The sequence below is a fragment of the Ictidomys tridecemlineatus genome, chromosome 10 (genome assembly GCF_052094955.1).
Source record: "Ictidomys tridecemlineatus isolate mIctTri1 chromosome 10, mIctTri1.hap1, whole genome shotgun sequence".
NCBI classification, from domain to species: domain Eukaryota; kingdom Metazoa; phylum Chordata; class Mammalia; order Rodentia; family Sciuridae; genus Ictidomys; species Ictidomys tridecemlineatus.
The window spans coordinates 33,238,902-33,266,895 of record NC_135486.1 but is presented as its reverse complement, the minus strand read 5'-3'; the positions used below and the strand labels follow the sequence as shown (position 1 = coordinate 33,266,895).

Below are 27,994 nucleotides of genomic sequence, written 5' to 3'. Positions count from 1 at the left end.
AAATATTTTATCTAATATGTGGAAGCTAACCCACAAAAGGAGGGATGATGGGAACAGAAGTGCAATAGATTAGACAATGGGGTATGGAGGGAAAAGAGGGGGCATAAACAAAGGAAAAACAGTGGAAAGACTCTGATGAAGCTTTCCCATGTATATATGTGTAAATAAAACAGTGAATCCCACCACCATGTACATCCTAAGAATGCAACTCTAAACAGATAAGGTCTAATTATACAAATATGGACTATATCAAAATGAATTTTATGGGCCAGGGTTGTGGCTCAGAGGCAGAGCACTTGCCTAGCATGTGTGAGGCACTGGATTTAATTCTCAGTACCAAATATAAATAAAATAATATAAAGGTTCATTTACAACTTAAAAAAATTTTAAAAAACGGATTTTATAACTAAAAATGACCAATAAATAAAACTAATGAAATGAAATATTTCCTAGGTTCCTTTAAACATTTTGATAGCACTGAAATCCACTTCGAATGAATGGAAAGAAAAAGGGCTTTTAAGAGTGAATTTAGTCTCTCCCACTTTTCTGCCAAATGATGACACAACTATTGGGACAGACTTTTCTGGCTTCTAACCTCCAGAACTGTGGGAAATAATTTTCCATTCTTTATGAATCTCATAATTTTACTGATAGAAATTAAAATTTAAAAATTGCAATATTTATATATTTACATATAATACATGAATATATAATATATATTATAATATATAATAGACATGATATATAATAGATACTATATATTTGTAAATATTATATATTTATATACCTATTACATATAATATATTTAAATATATATTTATATATCTTGCATATAACAATACCTTTAAAACCAGAGTTCCAAGATGAAAATCCATGGCTTCTGCTGGTAGGTAGGATCTGTGCGCACGGGGTGGGGAAGCCTCTGCAGCAGAGAGGGGTCCTAGCTCCTCATGGCGCGCCATTCCATCCAGTGATACAGCAGACCCCAGCAGATTCTCAATCATCTCTTCTTCTTCCGCAGTCTCTTGGAAGTGGAAGAATCATCTCCGGGAACCAAACCAGGCTGCAACTTCCATGGAACTCTGGCGGAACTCAAGCAAACATCCAGCGCTCCAATCTTGAAGGTCTGGGCAGCTTCTCTTCTCCAAAACGGCCTCCAAGGGTTTATATAGCACTTGGTCCAATGCTATTGGTCCAAACTTATGCTAATTAGGACTTGAAAGAAGTACCAATGCTATTGGCCCAAAGTTATGCTAATTGGATTGGACACATACGAACGCCATTGGTCAGTCTTTTTTGAAATATTCATAGTAGATTCATTCATAAATGCAGCTCCGAATTCCCACACTGGCAATGAATGAATGGGCTGGGAAGCAGCTTAATGGGAAAGCAGCGGCAAAGCCCTTGCCTCCCATTCCCCAAGCTGTGCATTCGATCCCCGTTCTGAAAAGAAAACGAAAAAAAAAAAAAATCACTGGTAAATTTTTGCTGGCAAAAAGGAAATAAACAAACTTTATAAATACATAAATCCTTATTCAAAAACATACCTGCTCTGCATTCTGCAGGATCTGTCAAGTGACCCCTTATCCTTTACCTCTTCAAAACAATTTTCCCCTAAAGTTGAGAGTCATGGATGATGTCTTAGTCCTCTCTCTTCTGCACCTATGCCAGAGGTGACGTGGATGTGTGGAATGTAATTCAGCTGAGGATCTAGGTCTCATTTGGGGCCAGCTTGGGAAGCATTGCTAGTGATATCACATAATAGCTACTTGTTAAAATTCAAATGCATGAATGAACCAAAAGATGGTATGATTAAAGGTCGAGAAGCAGCAAATAGGGTTGGGGTTGTGACTCAGTGATAGAGCTCTTGTCTAGTACGTGTGAGACATTGGCTTTGATTCTCAGTACCAAATACAAACAAATGAATAAAATAAAGGTCCAGAGACACCTGCCCGATTCACTGGAGCCAGGGCTCACTGTAGCCCAGTTTCATCCCACCAACAGCAAGATTCTCAGGCCCAGCCCAAGAATGCTTCCACTCACTTGCAGACACCTGCCAGAGCTCATATACAGTCCAGATCTTCCCCCACCGACCTGCTCGGGAGGCCAGACACAGGGTAGGCCCAGGTCCACCCCTCAACTGGGAGACCTGCACTGAGCTCTGGTTCGGCCTAGGACCACCTGTGCACACCAGCAGACACCCACTGGTGCTCGGGCTCTGCCCAGATCAGCCTTGTGAACCTGCATGGAGCCCGGAAAACGGTAGGTCCAGGTCCATACCAACGCTGGACAACCCTCACCAGACCTGAGACTCAGACCAGGCCTGTCTTTGCCCACCGGCAGACCATTTCAGGAGCTCTGATCCAGTCCAGAGTCACCCTAAGGACTTTAGCCGGAGAAGGGGCCCAGGGTAGCCCGAGTCCATCCACTCACCTGAGACTGTCCCCAGAGCTCAGGTTCTTCCCAGGACTGACTCCACCCTCTAGCAGCTCCCTCCAGAGCTCAGGTTTGGACCAGGACAGACTGCCTACCAACAGACACGCCTTGGTGGCCAATCCTGGTCCATTTCAGCCTCACTTGAGTGGCAGCTGAATCCCAGAGTTGGCCCTGGTGCTTCCCTCCACCAACTGATCCTTGCTCTATCTCAGAATTCAACCAGAGAAGCCTTGCAGATGTGCACAGGAGCCTGGGCACACAGTAGCCCTGGGAACATATGGCCACCACCAGACCCCCACCTGAGTTCAGGCTGAGCCAAGGACCAACTTGGCCCACAATCAGAACCCTGCCAGAGCTCATACATGGCCCTAATTGGCCTCACTGACCTGCACTGGAACCTGGGTAAGTGGCGGTCCAGTTCCATCCTGCCACCTGCAGAACCCCACCAGAGCTCCAGCTCTTCCCACATCCAACTCAAAGACCTGGCAGGAGACAAAGCTCAAGTCCAGGATAGCCCAAGTCCATTCAGTCACCAGGAGACTGCCACCAGAGCTAAGGACTGACTCTGCCCACTTGTAGACAGTCCCTGAAGTTCAGTCCCAGCCCAGATAATCCTTGCTGACAGGCACAGGAGCCTGGCCTAAGGTAGGACTGGGACCAACTGCCACAAGCAGGCCCAGAGCAGAGCTCAGGCCACACACAGCACCACCTCCACCCACAGGCAGAACCCGTCTCAAGCTCATATGAGGCCCAGAACCATCGTGTTGACCAGATCAGGAGCTCTGGAAAAGGTAGGCGCTGTTCCATCCAGCCACCGACCGACCCCCCCCCCAAACACACACCCAGTAGATCTCAGGTTCTGACCAGATAAGCCTTGCAGATGTGCATAGGAGCCCCAGCACAGGGTAGCCCTGGAAACATATGGCCACCACCAGACCTCCACCAGAGTTCAGGCTTGACCCACGACTGCCACGACTGACTTCACCAACAGGCAAAACACCCTTCAGAGCTCAGAGCTCTGTCCAAGCCCAGGTCCACCTCGAACACCTGCACCAGAGCCCAGACAAAGATAGGCATGTTCCATTCCTCCACTGGCTGACCCCTGCTGGAGCTCAGGCTCAGCCAGGACTGCCTCCACCCACAGACAGACCCCTGCAGGAGCTCATAAATGGCCCAGATCGTTGCCCTGCTGACCTGCACAAGAGCCAGGTCAAGGGGAGGCCAAGCTCCATCACGCCACTTGCAGATCCCGATCAGAGATACAACTCAACGACTTGGCAGGAGAAAGAGCCGGAGCCCAGGGTAGCCAAATCCATCCAGGCACCAGGAGCCTGGCACCCATCACTGCTGAACGAGCTGATGAGGGTTAGGACTACTGGTGGTCAAGGGGAGAGTCCATAGCCCTATCCACACGGCAAATACTTGTCTTAAAAAAAAATTCAAAAAAATGTGAAAATGGAATGTTTTCTCCGAGTTAGAGAGGGGAAGATTTTACTGCCATAAATAGGATCATCAAAGACAGTGTATTTATTAACTTTCTATTAGGATGTGTGTGTATGTATAAAATATACATGTATATATACATATATTATTTATTGCTTATTTTTATTTGTAAATTTGTTAACAGAATCTTCACTGCAGCTATTTATATATTAAAAATGGCTTGTTTTTCTTTAGAAGCAAAATTAAGAGGAAGGTACAGAGGTCTTCCACATGGCCCTGCCCCATGCAGACTCAGTTCTCTATGATCAGCATCTCCCACCGCAGTGGGGTTTAGAGGGTCCTGAATTGGCACATAGCAATCCCACAAAGTCCTACCTCTGAACACCATAGGCACATTGGTTTTACCATCCTAACACCTCCAGCTGGGGAAGGGATTTCCAGCTGTTTGAGGATGGACAAACCGCACTCAGACCCACCTCGGTGCAGCACGACGTGGCCTCTGCGGCTACAGGTCACAGGCAAGGTCTCTGCCCATCGCCAGCATTCACCACCTGGCAGGCAGAGCCAGCCTTTCCTTGCCTTTGGCGTGGGCAGAAGGTGGGTCCCTGGCACAACTCCCAGTCCTCACAGCAGAGCTCCCTGCCGAATGGCCATCGGGCCAGGTCAGGGAGCCACGGTTCCACCCCAGTGCTGCTCCAGGTGGGTGCTCTCCGGTGGCTCTCACGGCCTCAGCCTTCGCCCCTGCACATCTCCCGGGTGTGCGTCAAGGACCAGGAGGCTCTTTCTCGGGATGACTCTCCCAGCCCCACCCAAAAGACCCTGGAAACTAATTTTTATTGTTTATTTCTATTTGCAAATTTGATGATGAAATCTTCAGCATAGCTATTAATGGTAATATCTAATTCTAGGGTTAAAGACTGCAAGTTTTGGGCTGGGGATGTGGCTCAAGCGGTAGCGCGCTCGCCTGTCAAGCGTGCAGCCTGGGTTGGATCCTCAGCACCACATACCAACAAAGATGTTGTGTCCGCTGAGAACTAAAAAATAAATATTAAAAATTCTCTCTGTCTCTCTCTCTCCTCTCTCTCCTCTCTCACTCTCTCTTTAAAAAAAAAAAAGACTGCAAGTTTTCACAGCCAGCTTCAAAAATGGGAAATCAGGGGCTGGGGATTGAGGTTAGTGGTACCACAGTTGCCTAGCATTTGCCAGAGCCTGACTTCCATCCCCAGAATATCTCTCTCTCTCTCTCTCTCTCTCTCTCTCTCTCTCTCTCTCTCTCACACACACACACACACACACACACACACACACAGACACAGACACACAATGGGAAATTCATGTGGTTGACAAAGTACAATGAAAAAATTCATCAAGTTTATATTAGCTTATATTTAGTGCTCATATGTCATATAGAAAATTGTAAATACATCATCAAATGATAAAGCCCAGGTAATGATGCTCTACAGTCTTTAATATATATATATATATATATATATATATATATATTATATTATATATGACAGTAGAATGTATTGTGACATATTATACATACATAAACTATAACTTATTCTGTGTAGGTTCCCACTCTTGTGGTCAAACATGATGTACAGTTAACCTGGCTGTGCATACAAATACAAGGATAGGAAATTTACGTCCAGTTGATTCTACTGTCTTTCCTATGCCCCCCCTTCCTTTCATTTCCCAATTGTTATTTATTGTTCCTTGTATTCTTTTGAACTGCCATTCTGACTGGAGTGAGGTGGTGTAGTATTAATTTTTATTTCTCTAATTGCTAGAGATGTTGAACATTTCTTCATATATTTTTTTGATCACTCGTATTTCTTCTTCTGAGAAGTACATGTTCAGTTCCTTTGCCCATTTATTCATTGGGTGATCTTATTTTCTGGAATAGAGTTTTTTGTGTTATTTGTATATCCTGGATATTAATGCTTTATCTGAGATACTGATGGTGGAGATTTTCTCCCAATCTGTAGGATCTCTGTACACGTTCTTGATTGTTTCCTTTTCTGTGAAGAAGCTTTTCAGTTTGATATCATCCAATTTACTGATTCTTAACTTCTTTTACTTTAGGAGTCTTGTTGAGGAACTCAATTTCAAGCTGACATGTTGGTGAGTTGGGCCTCTAATGGAACAGAATAGAAGACACAAAGACACAACCATATAAATACTATTGTCTCATCCTACACAAAGGCACCATAAACATACATCGGAGAAAAGATAGCCTCTTTAAAAAATGATGCTGGGAAAACTGGCAATCTGTATGTAATAGAATGCTCAAAACTCAACTCTCAGTAGACCAGAGACCCCGCACTCAGTAGAAGAAAAATCAGGCCTTTCTGTATGGTCTTCATTTCCTAAAAAAAGTCACTTTTTACGTTTGAACATAACAAAATGAAAATTCAGAAAACTTCCAGTGAATTGTTCAAACGATTAACAGTTAAACATAACAGTCAATTGTAAAGGCACAGCTTTTCATTTTGCCTAGTGTTCACATTCATGACGCCCGTATGTAAAAGATTCTAAGTCACCACACTTTGGGCCCATTATTTCTGCTCCCTGTTAATAGCACTGGTTTGGTGTCCCACTTTCCTGGCATCAGGAAGACACCGACGATCCCACTGGGAACCTGGGAGATTTTTCTCAGCATTATAATTCACGTCTCACCATATTTCAAAACAACATAATTCAATCCATAAATGAACTTGTCTGTATCTTCTCCACAATTCAATGAGTTAGTGAAATATTTTCAGCTTACATATTCTTATCAATTACATATGACAGAACTTGTTATTTATAATATTATCAATCTATTCTACACAATAAAAATGAATTCTTCTCTTTTGGATGATTGGAGTACTGAGTTTTTTATTTAATTTTATTTTAAGGATTGGTACATGTAATATACCAATTGGTATATTACTTGGTTTATGTAAAATTTCCTTAATATTAAGCAAATTTTATAAGATGGAAATATCCCATTTTCATTAAGCACATTTTCACTTCCTTATATAGTTTGGCAAAATACTAAGTAAATCCATCACACTACAAATAATTTTCCAGAAAGGAAGACAATCTCCAATTATTCTCAAATGTGAAATAAATAGATGAATATTATAACAGATGAAATATTTTAAAGGAAAAAAGAAAGTGTAAAATTTAATTAAAACATTAATTAGACTATATTTTTTTAGTTATAGTTGAGTTTGATTTGGTATTTGTAGGAATTTATTGGCAAATTTGACAAAAGTGATACAATTATAAATACCAAAAATAACTACTGGAATGATTTTTTGCTAAAGAAAAATATGAATATCAAATATATTTTTACTTATCTGAAAACTTATGATCTTTGCTACCATTGGGCACACCATAATTATGGACATGTGAAGTGCTGATGAAGCTGTTTACTGTAGAATTTAATGACTACATAGTTTTGCATGAGACCAAACTAAGTTTGGGTTTTCCTTAGGTCCATATTATTGTATAGACTGTGTGAAGTTAGTAACTTACTGTGCCTCCGACACCTCAAATGCACCAGGGAAGTGTTGCAGAGACACTGTGGTGGTCAAATGAAATTATGGCCAGTATGAACTTGGTGCTGCTCAGACAAGGGACGTAACTGAAATGTTTGCCATCAGCACCAGTATGGTTATTTTCTACACAGGGGTAACTGAATGGCATATTGTGTAATCATATGTTAGGAGATATTAAGTAAAAAACTCGGAGAGACAGGGTATTAATCAAAACAATGTAAAAGCAAAAACAACAACATCAGAGTTTAGACCCCAAGATGTACAAAATTGGACATGATCCATGGCAGATGAAATGATCTGGAAAGAACTCAAAGATGATGCTTTGGTTCATTAATTTGTTCATTTATGCAACTGTCAGTCATCAGGCAGTCTTTAAAGAGCATTAGCTGTGTTGCACTATGAACAAATTAGCTTCATTCCAGGAATACAAGAATGATTCAACATAGGCAAATCAATAGATGGAATAACCCAAATAAATAGAATCAAGGAAAACAAAATTATTTCAATAGATGCAGAAAAATGTGTTTGATAAAACTGCAAATGAGTGATTAAAAACCCGGAAGACATTAAGGACAGAAGGCATTTACTCAACATCATATAGGCTGTATATGACAAACCCAAAGCCCCCAGAATACAGAACTGAAAAATCTGAACACAATCCTAAAATCAGGCACAAGACCATGTTATCCACTCTCTACTCCTGGTCAATATTGCATTCCACAATTTAGCTTGAGCTATTGTGAAAGAGAAGAAAATTAAAGAGATACAGATAGGAAAGAAAGCAGCAGGACTGTCTATATTTGCAGATGATCTGATCAAATACTTCTAATATCCTAAAAGCTCCACTAAAAGATTTCTAAAGCAGATCAATTTTGCATTGTAGCAGTAACAAAATCAAAACAAAATCAATAGCTCTTCTCTACATCGATAACAAATATGGTGAGAAAGAAATCAGAAAAACAATTCCATTCACAGTAGATTAAGAAAAATATACTTTGGAATAAATGTAGAGAAAAAGTTAAAAGAACTCTACAAGGAAAAGCAAAGAACACCAAAGAAAGAAGGTACCAGAGGATGGATAGATCTCTAGTATTCATGGGTGAGCTAAAATGATTTTGTTAAGATATCATACTACATAAAATGATATGCAGATTCAAGACATTCCTATTCTAAGACCAGTGATATCTTCTGTGAACTAGAAAAGCAATCCTAAAATTCATAGGAGAGAACAAAAGACCTTACACTAGCCAAAGCAAAAAGAGTAAAGTTGGAGACATCATCACACCTGATTCACATTCCATGAGAGAGCCATAGTAATGAAAACAGCTTGGTTACTGACACAGAAATAGACACAAAGTCCAATAAAGTGGGATGAATGATGCACAGACAACCCATGCTGCTACAGCCATCTGATACTGACAATGTTGTCAAAAACATTTTGTTTTGGTTTAGATATGAGGTATCCCCCCAAAGCTCACATGCTAGAAAATACAAGAATTTTCATCAGTAAGATGATAAGATGATGAGAAGTGTAACCTCATCAGTGAATAAATCCACTGGCATGGATTGATTGGTCAGAAGTTGTAGGCAGGAAGGGTGTGGCAGGAGGAAGTAGGACATGGGGTGTCACTTTGGGGTTTGTATTTTGTCCCTGGGGAGCTGAACTCTCTCTACTTCCTGGTTGCCATATCCTGAGCTGCTTCTCTCTGCCAATTCCTTCTGCCATGATATTCTGCCTCACCTTGGGCCCAGAGCTGTGGAGTTGGACTGTGGACTGACCCTCCAAAACCATGAGCCAAAAAAACTTTTTTTTCACTCTAAATTGTTCTAGTCAGATCTTTGTGGTCACAGTGACAAAAGAGCTGAATAAAATACGTTCATTGGAGAAGAGACAGCCTCTTTTTTTTAAAAAAAAGGTTCAGATAAATCTGGATATACATATGTAAAAGATTAAAAGTAGATTCCTATCTCTTACCTGTACCAAAGTCAACTCAAATTAGATCAAATACCTTGGAATAAAATTAGAGTCTTTGCAACTGCTAGAAGAAAACAATGGGAGAACACTCCATCCGTAGGGGTAGACAGCAACTTCCTTAGTAGGACTCATATAGCTCAGCAACTGATCCCAAAGACCAATAAGTGGGCTGGCACCAAACTAAAACGCTTCTGCCTTGCAAAGTAGAGTGTGATGAGAACCTACAGAACAGGAAGAAAGTCTTTGACAGTGATACTTCCAACAGAGGATTAATGTCCAGAATATACAAAGAACTCAAAAAACTCACACCAAAGAACCAAATAACCAAGTCAATAAATGGTCTGATGAAATAAACAGACATTTAAAAAAGAAGTACAAATGGCAAATAATTATATGAAATGTTTGAACATTCTCAGCCATCAGGGAAATGCAAATCAAAATCGCACCGAGACTCCATCCCACTCTTGTCAGGATGGCAATCATCAAGGATACAAATAACAATAAATTCTGGTGAGGGCAGTCATTTCCAGGATCCTTGTGATTATAGGAAAATAGAACCCTTATAATGTTAGCTGGAATGTAAATTAGTAGAGTCACTATGGAAATCAGTTTGGAGGGTCTTCAAAAAACTGAAAATGGAACTACCATAAGATCCAGCTCCACCACTCCTTGGTATCTAGCCAGAATAATTGATGATAACATATTTTAGAGACACATGCATTCCATATTTATTGCAGTACAATTCACAATAGCCAAGTTATGGAGTCAGCCTTGGTGTCCTTCTACAGATGAATAGATAAGGAAAGTGTGATATATATACACAATGGAGCTTTATACTGTCATAAGAAAGAAGGAAAGCATGCCATTTTCAGGAAAATGGACGGTGTTGGAGAGCATTGTGTTAAGTGAAGTGTGCCAGGCTCAGAAAGACAGGGGCCGTAAGTTTTTCTCTCATAGGCAAAAATTAGAAAGCAAAAGAAAAAAAACCACCAAAACCCTCCATGAAAACAGAAGAGAAATTATTAAGGTAAAATAAGGAAATCCAGTGAATAGGAATGGGGAAGGAGAACGAGAAGTATTGGGAGAAAAATTTGATCAAATAATGCTACATACGTGTTTGAATACGCCACAATAAAACCCAGTATTCTGTATTATAATTAATATATTCTTATTTAAAAAGAGTAGAAATTGTGTGTCAGGCACTAGTAGAGGCTGTTAACTTGTGTATAATTCCTGAAATTTGTGTATTGTGTTCACAGTTATATCCTGAGAGCCAAGAACAATGAGTGATTGGCATGTGACAAAACTCTATGAGTAATGATGTAAAATATAATAATTATAATAGGTATAATTTATATATAATATTCTACTGTTTCAAGGAGTTTTACTCCCATAATATAGACATGTTCTAGGTCACATAAGGATTTATTTAAATATTGCTTTGGAAACTTCAGAGAAATGTGAAACTTTTTCACATTATAAAATTTGTTGTATATTTTATGATTTGTTGTTTGAATGAAACTCTCATCTTTGATGTTATGAGTGCGTTTGTCGAATCATCCTGGATAAAAATCTTGTTTTTCCCTTTTTATCAACTATATACAACAGGATGGCCCCTATAAATCAAGAGCTAATTGAACACAGAGAAAGTGCATATTTCAGGACGACCACTAGATGTCACCACAGGACGCTTGTTAGAAAGAATCTACTACAGACTCACAAATGAACACAGAACTGTGTTGCAAAAAAACAAGTACAAATGAAATAAATTTAACTTAGCTTTAGAAAAAAGTAAGAAATTTTATAACATGAATGCATTCATGTGTTTTTTCTCCAATGAAATATATCTATCATAGGAAGTTTTGAAGGTCTGTATCACCTCTGATACCATTCCCTAACAGCAATGACTGAAGGGAATGCACTTCAGCTGAAGAAGTCCACAGAAGCGGATAGTTGTGCCAATCATGGATGCCCAGATACAGAAGGACACACTGATTTCAGAACGGCATGCATACCCCAGAGGCAGCTGTAAAGAGTTTTGTAGGGCTTGATGCAGGGGTGGAGGTGGGTGGGTGGGGTACCAGGTACAATCCAGGTGTGACTAATTTATAAGTGATAATGAGAATGCAAACAGGTGAGCACACACTCATAACCACCTTGGCAGGGATAAGAAGTAGAAAAGGAGAATCAGGTGCAATTACTGGTGGCGGGTATAGAAAGGGTTAGCCGTCTAGAAGAAAACCCTCCAACCACCCTCACATTTACATCTCCACTTGTCCCAGTGGCAAGCTGCCTTTAGACCAGCACTGGAGGGGACAATTAGGTGAGTCCTCTGCATGGAAATGACCCAATTACATCCCTCAGTAGGTTCACCAACACACAAGAGGAGTTGCTGTTAGAATGACACAGGAACCAACCTGAGATAGGGTTCACAGGGCATTTTTAGAGTATTGGTTGTCTCCCTCACACATGACACAGGTGATTCTAGTGAAGTCAAGATACATGGATGCTCTTCGATATTGGATTCTTCTGAATCTGCCCTGTGTCAGAGCTGGAACCTGAATGGTTGCTGGCTCATTGTAAAAATCAGTAAAGTAAAAGGGAATCAATCTACAACTGTAAACAGTGATTGGCAATCTCATTTTAAAGAATAAATTATGTTGAGAATATGTCTGTTTGGGAGGCATATTATCATAGTGTAAATTATTTATATGCTATACACAGTTTCTTTGAAGGCATGAAGTTCCCAAGAAGTTAGCTTATCATTTTATATGTCATACTGTGTTCCCAAATTTATGAATTTCATGCACTTATGTTTTGAATGAAAACACTTTTATAATCTATGCTGGAGAGTGAACACAAAGGAAGTCTGAAGAGGTTTTTGAAATCTGAAGTCTTAACTTTTGGATTTTTGATTTGTTAGTTTGCTTTTTGTTTTCTGAGACAGGTTTTTCTTCATCCCCCAGGCTGTCCTTGAACTTGCAATCTTCCTACATCAGCCTCCAGAAGCAATGAGATTATAGGCCTATACTACTGAAGCCTTACCTCTTTACTTAAAAATAAATTTTATAATTAGATTATAATTGGATTAAATAAACCTAATTCTATTTTTAAATCAAACTCATGCATATTTTGAAAACTTACCAGTATGTTTTTCAAAATTTAGAAAGAATCATGTTTGCTTAAGCAACCACTAAACACGAAACTTAATTATAATAAAATTATAGTCTCATTATAATAAAATTGCGCAGGTATACCAATTTCTCAATTTTTCCACACTTCATGGAAAAGCTATATAGAACAAAATACACTTGTTAAATAACAATCTATGTAGATAATTCCTTTTCATATAAATGAGATAAAAATATTTCTCTAGACCACGTAGCTGTGTGGATTGCCCTGAGTCTTCTGATTCTGTTTTGTGCCGCTTCTTCATTTAACCTTTTGCTAGGAGGTTACTCTTTCTTTATTTAGAACACTGCTTGATTATAATATCCAAAAATGATTAAAGTTTATGAATGAGGTCTTACTGGACTATCAGCAAAGGTGATGTAAGCTCACTTTTAAGGTCATTATGCATTGCTCACTCCAGATATAGCAAAAATAAATGAAATGTAAGGAAAAAGGATTAAAAATATGGAAATTCCTGTAAAAGTGAAAGAAGTCACAAGGGTCTTATGCTCATAGAAAAAGAAAGGGCTACAGCTGGCAGCCTGTCCCTGTCTCTAGAACACTGAACCAGACACAGCCTGGGAGGGGACCTGAACCCACCAGTCCACCAGCAGGCTCTGGACTAGACCTAGGGTTTACCAGCTATAGTAATTATAATAGTTGTGATTGCTATATAATATTCAACTATTTCAAGGAGTTCTATTTCCATAACACAGACATGTTCTAGGTCACATATAAGGATTTATTTAAATATTGCTTTGGAAACTTCAGAGAAATGTAAAACTTTTTCACAATATGGAATTTGTTGTATATTTTATGATGCATTGTTTGAATGCAATTCTCATCTTTGATGTTATGAGTGCATTTGTTGAATCATCACCTGGATAAAAATCTTGTTTTTATCCAGGGAAGAGAGCCCCAAACTGAAAATGGAAGACCTCGCCCACACATCCTGCGCATCCTGCGCATCCTGGAAGCTTCAGGTAAGGAGTGATCCCAGAGGGTGCCCTCTGATGAAAGAAAGGGCAAGCAAGGGAGGGTAGGGTTTAAAAATAAGGGAGAACTTCTTTTAAAAATGTTTATATTAATATCAGAAACTATACATTTTATGATGGTAAAATTTAAAATTTCATAAAGAAAATTCTAAAAAAGTAGAAATTGAAACAGATAAATAAATTACTGGGAAACTTCAAGGTGTAGGGGCTAAATTCATCAACAGTATGAAACTTTCAAAATATTTTTCTTAAACTTTCATAAACTAATAGTGCCATATTAGTATTTGAATAATTGAGATTGAGTTACCACTGCATAAATTTTACACATGAATATAATACCAAATCATAAAATCACATGTCCTCAGGTATGCAAAAATATATTAAAGGATGTCTGAGAGCCTCTTATTGCTAAATATAACATCAATGCAAATCCATAACAAAATACAACAATAAACTTTATGCATTTCATACATTTAACATATGCATCTAAATCATTTATAAGTCACAAAATTATAATGGAAATTAAGAAGATAATATGGAACTGAAACAACCAGACAACGCTTTTATATAATATGAAATAAAGATATAGCTAAAATAAATATAGAGAAAAATAAGGGCTAAATATTAAATTAGCTAAGCATAAATCTTAAATGATTTGAATGCCCTAAGGAATAAATGCAGCAGAGGATAACAATGCCAAACTTGGTGCTCACAATCAGTTGTCCAAAGATATTTTAGACCAAGATATGGAACCTAGAATGGGGGACTATGGCTGCATGTGTATGCATTACCAGGTCCTGCAAACACACGGCTTTCTTAACAGAAATAACACCATAACAACTCCCTGAAGAGAAATAGAAAGCCTGGAGAAGCCTAGAAGATAATTCAAACTGATTCTTTAGATTTGAAAAAGAAAAAATATCTTCATGTAAAAACAGGCCCAGATGTTTATCCAGGTGAATACTATCCAAATCTTCCAGAGATGGAATCAAACAACTGTGGACTAAATCCTTGGAAAGTATAAGCTAAAACAAATCTTTCTTTCTTAAAATCATTTCTTTCAGGTATTTTGTCACAGCAGCAGAAAATTGACTAACAAAATATGAAAAAAATCTATGACATACAAATATTTTGCCTGTCATGGTATTTGACAACACAAGAAGCTCAGAACCTCCATAAGTGAACAAGTGGTCAGAGAAATTGTCATAAACAGATACATGTTCTGAGTATTTTTTAATCTCATTCATCTCTATTTTCTCTCTCTTACCACGATCACTAACCCACATCACCATGCTGAAAACTTGGGGGTCGCCCTCGTAATTGTCAAAGAATCCTCCCTCTGGATCCTGCTGGGGTTTCTCCTGAGTGCTTCATTCTCATCCCCATGTGCTTTCTATTCAGCTACTCCAGCGCTCCTGCAGAACCATTTATTGGCTACTGCTCTCACAGTCGAATCTCTCCTGATCCCTTAGTTTAGGTGACCCTTCAGGCTTGATGCCTGGAAATGAGATTTGGAAAAGGCCACCACATTTCCCTTCTTGTGAATTGGGAGGAAAGTGCCTTAAGGCCACAGATCATAGTAGACACATTGATGCTGAGGCACAGGTTCTGCTGCACTGAGTGGGGAAGGAAATCTACCCCTTAGATCCTCAGGGAACAGAGTCCCACTGCAGGATGCAGACACTCAGACGAAGGCTGGCTTCCCACATCCTCTCCTGGCTCCATTGTCAAGGATGTTTCTAGCCAAGCTACTTAGGCAGCAAGAAGAAGAATTTACATCAAAGCAAAACACGAATTAGAGTCATCTGGTTTCTTATTTTACTATAATTATATATTTTAAAGGAATATATATTTCAACTAAATATTTATTAAATTTGATTACTCATTTCAAATTTAAAAACTTTTAAAATCATAATAAAGCTTTAGCTTGATTTGTATGGCTTGGTGTAAATTGTGTATTTTGATAACTAGGTAACTTCACATGGAATTCTCTCTCTTTCCTCATTATTTTCATCATTCTTAATGAGAGGCATGATGTCAAAGGGAAGAATATAATTTTGATAAAAATAAATGATCTAATAGAACTTTCTGATGTCAATGAAGGTTATATGAAGAAAAAAGCATAGAGAATACACTGGGAATGTATACAAAACTTTAAGTTTGAGGCTAAGGAAATGTATCTAGTAATAAATCAACAGTATCAAAGAGTATAAATAACTGAGATATGGTGCCTCAAGAATTCTTATGTTTTTGAAAGAAAAAACATTTAAAACAATTATATCATTTTATCATTCTCCAGTATTCTATTAAATATTAAAAATTATTACATATGAATTCAAGTGAATTTGTTTACAAAATTTTTGCTATTTTTCATAATTGATTTTCTAGATATACCTTTAAAATACTGGGGAGGAATAATTTAATTTGCAGAAACATAATTTGTTTGTGTTTCTCCTTGGACATATCCACAGCAGCCCCTTCCACCTCTTTTCTCACATAAAACTGTATAGCAGCTAATTCATGACATATAAAATTTAAAAGTCTAAAAAAAAAGCTATGTAGCCCACAATCATCTTAGCTGAAGAAATCTTGATAGCTTCCACTTTTTTCTCTATGTTCCATTAAGGAGCAAATTTGAGTTGAGTGAGTGTGTCTTTAAATCCTAGTAGCTCAGTCACTTGCACTCTTTTCTGTGAATTCTTAGCCCTCATATTCAGTAAGGCGAAAGTTCTCAGCTAATGGCGCTGAACACAATACACAGTCAGAGTAACTAGCTGATGTCAAGATTGCCGTCCCATTAATATGATTAAGGGGAAAATGGGGAAACTCTCAACCTCCTACTTTGAAACTCGGTAGAAAAGAATTTCTCTTCAGAATAACAGCGAAGGCAGTACTATGCAATAAATAACAGAACAATTATAGAAGCCTTACAGTTTCTGTCTCCCCAAGCAAACAAATCTTCTTCCCTTCTAAGTTTTGTAGAAATATTTCTTTTATATTTACATTCCTGGACCTTGATCTTGAACAATTCTGTTTTAACACCTGTCTCAAGGTACCTAGTTCGGTTACATCTTCTCTTTTTCTAATATGGTAGAAACCAGAATATTTTATACAGACACTATCAGGAATGAATATCTATGCATTTTCTTAATTACTTTGCTTTTACTTTGGAAAGTTAAAAAGTTAGATATTACATTTTTCCATAAGTAAAATATTGGATGTGGAAATCTTAATTCACTTGATATTTAAACTCTAAAAAATTCCTAATTAACTTGGTTATAAGTTAAAGTACATAAACTCTATGTAGAACAAAAAATAACTATTTGGTTATGGTTTTATTTTATATATGGTGGGTTACCTTTTGCCAACTTCCCCTCATTCCTGCTGCACTTCCAAGTTGTCCTGTATCTCAGAGAATTCCCATCTCCATGTGTTCCATGGTATGATAGTAAGGACCCCATGCAAGATTGAAAGCTGGAATAAAAAGAGAGGTCATTAGTCTATGCAGGGAGGTTCAACCAGACTAAAACCAGCATGAGATTTGCAGAAGCTTCTTGGTGAGTGCTTGCAAAACACCCACTCTGGTGTTGGAGAATGAGGGATGATGGGGACTATTTGGGAGATCCTGAAAACTGAAGAAGTTCAGAACTACACATTTTAAATACCATATTTGGACATGATATTGTGATTCTTTTACTGACAGAGTTGCTTGAAGCCCACAGTAAAAGAAGAGCTTGAAATAATCCTACCCCGTTGCAAGCTTATGGGCCAGTTGAACAACACGGTCATCTGAGAAACAGAGATTGACAAAGGAAGGATCTGCAGCAGATACTGATTTCCTATGGAGATTTTGGCAGCCTTTCCTAGATAATTCCCCTCTGTTGACTTTCTGGGTTAGGGGCTCAAAAAACATCTACTTGCAGCTGAGATTTATTATGGTGACACAGCAAGGGTGCTCGGCTTGATCAGTAGGGAAAGGCACGCAGTGTGGAGTGTGAAGAAATCCAAGCATGGCCTTCCCATCACTCTCTTCCATTAGCAAAGGCTAAACAGAGCATGTCTTTGGGGTTTTTATGTTTTGTTTTGTTTTAGGCAGCAAAATACATAATGTGTAGTGTCTTTTTCCAGGGCAGCCCTGTTGAGCCTCTGCCCAAGTTTTGCTGAGGGCTGTGCACATAGACATCATCTGCCTATCAAAATTCCAGCATCTCAGAAGGAACCAAGTATTCATCCTTGTTGTGGTCACACCCTGGGTGGACTGGCTGTGCCCTGCAGGTAGGATCTTCCAAATATCAGCATACTGTATGTTTTCCTGCACATACGTACACATCCAAATATCTGAAAATATGTATGAATATCTGCAAATATCTGTTATGTTATCAGTAGTGCTTTTGGTTTTATTTTGATCCCTGTTAGAGACTGAATGCTTCATCATAGGCTGCCAAATTTCTGTTCCCCCTGAGTTGCCCAACATGGGTGTGATGTGAACCTGTATAAGGTAGGCCAAGCTTTTAAGTCATGTGACATGAGATATCGAAAGTTTAAGCCAATTGTGAAAAAGCAGAGGCAAGAGTTTCAGAATGTTATGGTAGCAATGCTGTGGATCCCAAACCCTATCTTCTGTACACATCAGTAGCACTGTGAGGAGATTCCATGAGAAGGGGACTTTGCAAGAATTTATTTTTCTTATGATTTGCATAAAAGTCTAGATATCAAAGTGTAACACATTGAACTGAACAGCTAGAAAATTATAACTTTACTCCCTTGTGGCTTTTTAAGAAAGTGATCAAATGAAAATCTGTCAGAAAAATGAAGCATTGAATGTGGGTCTTTCCACTTTGTCTAGAAGATAGTAGAAATGGTAAAGATCAATGGTGACTATAATGGTTTTTCTGAGGCATAACTAACACACATCCACATACATGGGCAGGCTTATTTGTATACCATAGCAATGAACAAGCGAGTGAACATGTCATTTATCCCACAGAATTTCTGTGTGGTCTTTTGTAGTCTCTCTTCCTTGCCCCTCCCCAAGTTCCATCCCAAGACAACCATTGATCTGCCTTCAGTCACTGTCGACTGATTTCCAATATCAAGTTTCCTGTAATCACTGGAACCGGAAATGACAGAGTATACATCATTTTGTTTGTCCTTTTTTACCCTTCATAATTATTTATACCATGGTGCAAAAAAAATTAAATTTTTTTTTACAAGTTGTATCCTATTTTTATATACATCCCAATTTATTTATTCTTTCATTGATTGATACATATTGAGTTATTTCTAGATTTTCCCATTACGAATGAAGTTACTATAAGCTTTCCTGTATAAAACTTTCTAAGAACTTGCACTTTCTTTTTCCCTGGATAAATATCTAGATTTAGAATGGTTGGGTCAGAAGTGATTGTTTAACAGCTCTAATGCAATTATGACCTTTATATTATATTTGCATCAGTAGTGTATGAAAGCTCTACTTGGCCACATCCTTGTCAACAGTTGATGTGATCTCTTTGTAGTCAGTCTAAGTTTAGCTACTCTATTAGGTATAGTGGGATCCCATTGTGGCTTTTCATTTTCTCAGTGACTGACATGGTTGCACATATTTTGTATGTGCTTATTTATATATAATTTTTTTGGTGAAAAATCTGCACTAAATAAAACCAGAAAAAAGATTATTTTTTATTTCTTCCTTTCCAATCCGGATGCCTTTTGTTTCTCTTATTTGATTGCATTGGCTCAAATTGCGTGATGAATGTAGCACACCTTTGCCTGGTTCCAGATGTTAGGAGTGAAGTATTCAGTACTTTAACATTAGGCAGAATGGAAACTGTATAGTTATTTTGTGTAGTTCTTGGTCAGATTGAGGACATTTTCCTAGCTGAGAAATATTTTTTATTTTATGTTTTAATCTGAAATGGGTGCTGGAGTTTTTAAAATTCTATTGAGATAAACTTGTGCTTTCTTTTTTGAAATTGTAAAAGTTGATAATTAAATTAAAACACTTATGCATATTTGGAGGACAAACCTCATTTGGTCATAATTCATGATTCTGCTGTTTGGTGATAATCTTGTTTGAGTTTCATTTTTTATATTGAGGCTAATATGAAATCCTGGCTTTCAGTTTTTGTTTTATTTATAATGAAATTTGTTTTGATTTTGTGGTCTCTCAAAATGGTTATTTACTCCTGGTTTTGAAAAATCTTATCTTCTTCTGTCTCCTTGGCTATGCCAAATAATTTTCAGAAATTTTCCTGAGATTCCTGTTTTAAACATTTTCATTGACAGCTGCTTTCTTTGAGCCTGCAGAATTTTATTTTCATTTTCTATCATATTTTAAAAAGTTTTTTTGTTCATGTTTATTTTCTATTGTTTTATTCAGAAAAGGAAAATGACCTTACCTGGAGCTTCCAGTTATTATTAAATAACAAAGTTGATTCCCCATTATTAGGCCTTTTAACATACTATGTAAAAATGCTAGTTTTTTTCTCTGAGATTCATAAGTTTAAAAAGTTACTTGATCAGAATTACTAATCAGATTTTCCACCTCTATGTCCTATTCATACTTTGTTAATATCCTCAACTGATGTTATGGAGCCCCCCTCCCTTAGTCTTCCCCACTAACAGCATGGCTGTGAGAACCAGTTCTACAGACAAAGGGTGCTTGGAGCACACCCAGGCTCTATCTAGCTGTAACTAGACCATGACCTGCTGAGTGGCCACAGATTTTCTGAGTCTCAGGAACAGGATGTAAAGAACCTTCAGAACAAGTGTCACCAATGTTTAATCAGTTTACAATACATGAATACCTGGCGACCCTTGTGCCTTGAGTTTCTTATATGGTCCTTATTGTTATTAATTTTCTGTGTGTGATGGTGCTTGGGCTTGAACCCAGGGCCTCAACATGATAGGGAAATGTCTACTGCTGAGTGACGTGGCACAGGCAACTTGTTTCCTTCATTATCGCTCTCTATGTTCAACACACTAGGCTCCATGTGCTGTATCTAGGATTAATATGCATTCTTGCCTATTTGTTTCATCTATCATTACTTATTTATCTTATTTTCCACACCACACTTCAGTGTTCTTTAATAATATATCAAATACCTAGTCGCAGTGAGATGGGGTAAACACAGGGACCATCAATTCCTGTCTCCAAACTTTGTGATAGTTGCAATGTCTGAATGAATATTGAAGCGTTAGAGTTATCAGATCTGAATGTTTCAAAACTCGGGACTGTAGGAACCGAGAAGCTCTCATTTGTACACAGACCTGGTGGGAACAGAATAAGAGGAATTGTGTCCCTTTCAACATCTACTTGTGGGATAACTATTATGATTCTCAAGTCAGCTACATGGACAGAGCACATGCTCATTTTCTCTGAGTTTCTGGCAACTCTTTGAATTGTTGGTGTTTCTAAGTGATATTTTGCTCCCTTGCCAAGGCTTCCAGGGGGCTATGTTTTCTGTGTGTACCGAGGTCATGAACCCCCTGATTCAGTGTACTCAAGGTCATAAACATTAGCTCGTGAGCATGCTGCCTCATGTAAGCTGTTGGCACTGTGCCTTCTTGGTTAGGCCTGCACATAAAGAAAGTCCTATGGCAGGACTTGTTAGGGTCTGTAAACAAGTCAAGATGGCGCCTGGCATTTTGCCAGAGGGAGTGGTTTGTGGAGTAACGCCAGTGAGCCATTAAGTGTGGAGATTCCTTAATGGTTGACTGCTGTATCTAGTTTATGTTAATTAAGATAAGCTGTGTGCAGTGTATATATACCCCTCCTGTCCTACAATAAACAGCTCCCACTCCTGCTGTATCAATGTACACAAGTTGCTCGTCACCCCCCCGGTTATTTTGCTGCAGCAGGACTGAGGCAAGGACTCAGGGGGCTGGCAGGGAGCAGGCATCTGCTGTCACCTCTGAATAAAGCATGTTTACTATCCCAACTGTGCCTTATATCTTCTTCCACCTGCAGAGCCTCAAGCGTTCCTTCCCAGGTCTGAGCTTTCACCCAACAGAAATATGTTTAGGAGCTCTGTAGAAGAACAAGCAAGGCCACTGACACCAACACAGGAAGTGAGTGAAGACCATTATTAATCTCTCAATTTAATAGGAAGAAGATTGGAATTAATAATTCCAGCAAAGATTGTAGTGATAGAAGATAATTTCTAATTTTTAAAATACTTTTTCTAAAACATTTTAATCAAAATATTATATTTAGTTTGGGGTCCTCATTATGATTTATTTTGATTCATATCATATGGAAGAGACCAGGCTTCATATGGTTATGTTAGTATATGTTAATTTATGATCATGGATCATGAGTTCATGAGAAAAGTGAAGGAGAAGAGTGAATTGAGAGTTTAAAAACTTTGTTCTCTATTTCTTTTAAGATGAACCCAAAGAAACCAAGAGTTTGCTTAGAGTTTGAACCTCTTAGTACTGCTCGCTAAGCCTACATTTGTAAAGTGAGAACACACATTAAACACTCATTAGGGAAACGACACTCAGTTCTGGGTTCCTGAAACCAAGATACAAGATGTACAGAGAGTTAATGTCCTGTACGGGTCGTTAAAGAAGTTTAAAGGAGTTATTTTCAGATTCTATTTGGATTTGTTTTAGCTTTTCATAGTGTCACATCGTGTTTGGTTTAATGAGTTTTCTTCAAAAGGCTGTGCCTTCTGTGACTGTGGACCTGGGTAGAGGAATTCCCCCATAAGTAGCCATTTATCTGCTAATTGCTTAATAATAACAGCATATTAATTTAATTCTAAATCATAAAGGCAAGCTTAAAAAGCAACACAGACACATTTTCCAAGAGACATGATGCTCATTTTAGCAAAAGATATAATACATTCCCTAGAGCCAACTACAACAGGGGTCTGTGATTCAGGTTCACCTTTTATCTCTGGAGCCATAATTTTTGTTATCTAAGAATTCTGAACAATATTGTTTAGGACACAAAGTCAGCAATGTGGTAATGACAGGAATTTTTCTCCAATGCTTCCAGCACCCTTGAGGAACTATGAAATCTTAAGCCACATTAAACAGCATGTGCTGCCAAATAACTGTGATACTACCTACCTCATACATCAATAACACCACTCCATCTTAAGATGGGTCAAATGTTTTATTAGTATTATACCTTAATAAAAATTTATAAGTTAGAAATCCCAACATGGGCCTTCTCAGATTGAACACCTTGGTCATATGTGTAATTTGTGGAAATATTCAGAAAGCTCATATGTCTGAGGCTTTGTGCTGGGAGAGCTTTTTGTCCACCATTCACATGAGCCTGTCCAGGAACTTCTAGCAGAGTTGTGAGTTTATGTTAATGGAAGCAAATAAAATAGGGTAATATTCATGAAGACATGTGTCTAAGGCCCTTGTGGTGTTACCTCTTAATCCAAGGACAAACTAATCACATTAGAAATGTGCTACTAAATGGTCTGCTTATGTATTCAAAAAATAAGAAAAGAAAACGTAAAGTGATTTATATTTCCACACGGAGAGAAAATAATTTCCACTTAAGCACCATGTACTTAGAGTTATTTTCCCTGTCATTTCATTACAAAGGAATGTTTTGGAATAAACCTATCTTTCCTCTAAAAAATGCCTTCAGACAAACTTAACTGTAATAATGAAGATTACCTTATTCAAATCAGACCATTTTAAATATGAGAAAACTAATATGAAGAGATTTACACTTATTAAATTTACATTTATTATTGACAAAAGAGAGATTAGAACTTGGCTATTGTCCCATGTGCTACCCTCCACCAGGCTACTGAGAGTTACATGAGATGAACAGATTTCAATATCCGACTGCTTAATTATTTAAAATCCTTTAGAATTCTGTCCTCAACAATCCTACTAAGTAACACATGCAAAAGAGAAGTTAAAAACATGCCTTTCTGCCTTTAAAACTCGGGGACTGGCCACATATTACTGTGAGTGAGACCCTGTATCACCTTCACCTGTAAATAATCTGAAGTCACAAAATCTTCTCCTAAGTACTAAGGATAAAGTTTTCAAAAATGAATACTTGAAGTGATTACTTGGATGGCAAGTCTTGCTGTCACCTTTCACTTTGTCGAGTATAAATTGCACTGATACATTTTAGCAGTGACATCAAATTAATTATCTATTACAGAAGCAGGTAATCAGCATGGTATTTCCTTAATAGGTTTATTCCAAAACATTCCTTTGTAATGAATGATTTGTTGCAATTAGTCAGAAACAGGGACAACTAAAGTCAGTTTGACTTTAGTTACTAGTCATTGGCAGAAAATCTCTTTTTCTACCAAGTAAGGCAACTAAGAAATAAAAGTAGGTTAAATTCATTTCAACATTTTTACTCTAATACTTTCTGACAAATTGCTTACACATTTACATGAAAATAACACCTTAATGTGGTTAGACGATTGTTATATCTTATATGCCCTCATGCTTTGCAATAAGAACTTCTTCTTTCCCAAGCACAAATATGGTTCAAAGCAAAGATCAAGTTTTTAAAGTGCAGGGTTCTCACACACAAACAGAAATCCCACCAGGCCTCAGTTGGGCCCAGACCTCCAGTGAGTTCCACCTCCAATGACAATGAGTAATAGGAGAAGAAAAACATCCACTTCTTCAGTTACCTCATGGCAGCATTAAGTTAATTCTCTCCATTAAGTGGCAGCACATGATGTATTAGCATGCCCGTCACCAGAGTGATAAGCAATTGCATGGATGATAGGCGGGTGGAAACCACCATGGTGTAGTACCGGGATGTTGATGACTTGAGCAAATAAGACTTCTCTTCTTCGTTTTTGGGTATTTTCCCCTTCCTCTTTTCAATATGTGAGCATTTCTTCATGTGTTCTAAACTGAAGTGACTGTTTCTAAACAAACACATAGAAAACCACAAACAGTAAATGCATCATTCATTCTAAGTTACATCAATATTTTAAAAAGTATTCTTTGTTTGTTCTGCCTCATCCTTAAATAGTGGAGAAAATGCATATACTCTGTGTATTCTGTACTCTACATCTGTTCTCTGTCCTTCTCTCTCTCTCTCTCTCTCTCTCTCTCTCTCTCTATATATATATATATATATATATATATATATATATATATAGTCTATTATATATAGTGTGTTACAGAAATAGAGTATGTACATATGCAAACACACTATTTCTGTATATGAAGTGTCTGCTGTATTGTATACATATATATACACCTGCGCGCCCGCACACACACACACACACACACACACACACACACACACACACACTCATTCCCCAAGTATTTTCTTCACATACTTGCATATATGTGTCCATGTATTTATATGAAACTTCACATGATTACATGTCTTAATATACATGTATGTAGGCTTACATCTCAACGTGGGACAGGGGCAGAGGCAGGCAGAATCCATTGCTAATACACAGGTAGTGCTGCCTGCCACCCTCACTGAATACCCTCTAATGCTTTATCCAATTTCTCTCTTCCATGATGGGAGGACCTACATGAAGCCCTCTCTAGGCGTGAGCCAATCTGTCCTTCACAGTGTTCTATTGGTTCTATGTTCACTGTTGTGCTGCCGTATTTCTCTTCCACCTCTGGAGCATTTTCAGTATCACAGACAGGGACTGTTCTTGCAAACAATAGCAGCACATTCTCCCTCCATGCCCAGATCCTAGTACAAACTATTTTTCTTTGTCTCCTTAAATGTTGGCATTCTAGGTAAGTTTTATATGTGAAATCAAACAAAGTTTTCCTTCTGTGTGTGTCTTATTTTACTTAATGAATGTATTCATGATTCATCAATGCTCTAGCAAGAATCAGAAGTTCATTCTTTTTGAACGTTGAATAATATTCCATTTTATTTACATACTGCATTCTGCTCATCTATTCATAGGCCCATGGAGAGTTTGTTTGACTCTTCCTTTTTAAAACTGTGAATCATATTACTATGAGCCTTGATGTAAAATATCTCTTTGAGCCTCTGTAAGAGGGTGCAGCTGCTGTAAAAAATAGTATGTAATTTGTCAAAAACCTAGACATAGAATTGCCATATGATTCAGATATTATACATTTCAGTTTACATCCAAAATAATGAATTCAGGGATTTATTAGTAAGATTTTTTTAGGGAAAAATATCTTCAATTTTTGAACTGTAAAATATCCAGAGAAGTCATTGTTTTAGAAAAATGGAAAACTATATACAGTAACTGTTTTCACGTATTTCACCAACTTCATAGTAGATATTTGCAAGGATTTTATTTATAGTCTGCTTTTATGCTTTATTCATATAGAAAACCACATATCCCCAGACGATAGATAAAATGGTAAGCAGCTATAGAAATTACACCTACATTTAAAATTCCATAAATTTGACCTGTGTTGAAATGTTGCTCATGTAATACAATAACATTTCACTTGATTCTATTTGGATTCAGTTATGCTCTTTTGCATCATGCTATTTTATAAATGATCGCCGACACCATCTCTCATCATGCATTTGTTATAAATAAGCCAGAACTAAGGAAACACCATCAGTAAATGACAGAGTGCCATGATCAATGCATTTTCAGAGGTATAAAATTGCTTAAGGATGGAAAATGAACAGAATATCTAACAAAAAAGATAAGGATTATTATCTAATTCATGAAGACAGTCATAACATGGAGAGCATATGAAGGTATTATATATTTTTATAATTATAAATAGTATATAGTTATAATAAGTGTAAGCACAGACCAATGAACTGTTGTAATAGAATTAAACTTTCTCCCAGCTAATGAAAGAAAAATAATAAAGAAAACATTTGCAACACTAATATTGATGGATATATTTTACTGTCAATTTTTTAAATATATAAGAAAAATCATTTAAAACTATAAATAAGGCTCTTGTATATTTGAAAAATTTAACCAAAAGTTCTTTTAATCTTTATGAGAAAATAAACAACCCTGGATAACTACCACTGTGTTTTTAATATAACAGGACAAATTTATTTCACGATTTAGAACATTTCAAATGCAATACTTTGGTTTGTAGTTCAAATTTAGAATATTCCATTTTATGCTACCACATGTATCATCTTCATAGCTCTGGAAATGCACTGATCATGACATCCTGTCATTTACTGATGGTGTTTCTTTAGTTCTGGCTTATTAATAACAAGTGCACAGTTAGGAGATGAAGTCTGCCACCATATATAAAATAGCTTGATGCAAAAGAGCATAACTGAGTCCAAATATAATCAAGTGAAATGTTATTGTATTACATGAGCATCACTTCACTGGTCCATGTTTAAGTTTTGATTGTCTCATCCATTGGTATTGGTAGTTACTTCAGTCAATTTGATATTTTATAATTTAATTGTAACCAATTAAAAACAATTTATCAACCCAAAATGAAAATAGTTTTATATATATATACATATACATGTATGTATATATATTTAAAAGTAGATATTTCATTGTCATCAAGATTTGACTAACCAATATGATTTTGCAACCTGTATACTCAGAAAAATTAGAAATTATAACCCATCTGATTCAAATGTATGATATGTCAAGATCATTGTGCTGTCATGTGTATCTAATTAAAAGAAATAAAAAATAAAAAGATTTGCCTATACTACAATTACGTATTTAGATGCGTTTTTCTGAAATTTTGCAATGTGATTTTGAACTTCACAGTAATTTAAAAGTCAATATAAATTGGTTATAGGTATTTGAAAGGAAGTTTCCTATAATCCATAATCACTTGAAGGATAGTTTTGTGTGTGTGTGTGTGTGTGTGTGTGTGTGTGTCCTTGTCAAAAGTAGAACATCTTTAAAATGTTCTGTGTTCTTTGTGAGGATTACAGATATATTTTATAATGGAATGAATATTCCGGTCTTAAATGTACCTTTAAAAATATGTTTGTCCCTCCTCATCACACCCCAAGTACTAGTGTAATGTTGTGATGAGATTCAGGGGTGTCCCAAGTTTGGATTGAGGCTCTGCTACCACTTCATGAAATTCTAAGTAACTATGAAGACAGAATCCTTGATTCTCATTTGTAACTGGGCCCAATCAAGTATGTAACTGGCCCTGGTGCTCAGTTAGTGAAGTATGTATTTGGTATCACTTTTTGTCAGGGTGAGTGTGTAATTAGCCTGGCTCTGTAAAGACCTGGGTCTGTAATAGCCACAGACAGTAGATGTTGTTAGTATTTGTTAGTAAAATTTTCTTGGAATTCAGCCACACCAATCCATTAACTACTGTCTGTGGTTGTTTTCAACTTAGAGTGACAGGATTGAAGAGCTGAGATGAAAGTTGTATGGTCTGTGACCTTAAAACATCTACCCTTTGATCCTTACAAAAATGTTCTCCTATTCCTGAGCTAAGTGCTGGGTTTTGGTAAGTGTTGTAATAACATTTGCTGTGGGTTC

At 37.4% G+C, this 27,994-nt stretch overlaps 1 long non-coding RNA gene across 2 annotated transcripts in view; it reads right to left on the bottom strand.

Annotated features, from left to right (window-relative positions):
• Positions 1–5,205: 5,205 nt before the first annotated feature.
• Positions 5,206–27,994, bottom strand: part of LOC144367191 (uncharacterized) — a 39,434-nt gene continuing 16,645 nt past the window's right edge. The window contains exons 2-5 of one of the 2 annotated variants that reach the window (XR_013426486.1): positions 24,206–24,448; positions 16,930–17,045; positions 9,440–9,626; positions 5,206–6,019 (exon numbers count right to left, since the gene is read on the bottom strand). This is a non-coding gene — a long non-coding RNA (uncharacterized LOC144367191). The remainder of the gene's footprint in view (positions 6,020–9,439; positions 9,627–16,929; positions 17,046–24,205; positions 24,449–27,994) is intronic. The other variant, XR_013426485.1, reaches the window with a different exon arrangement.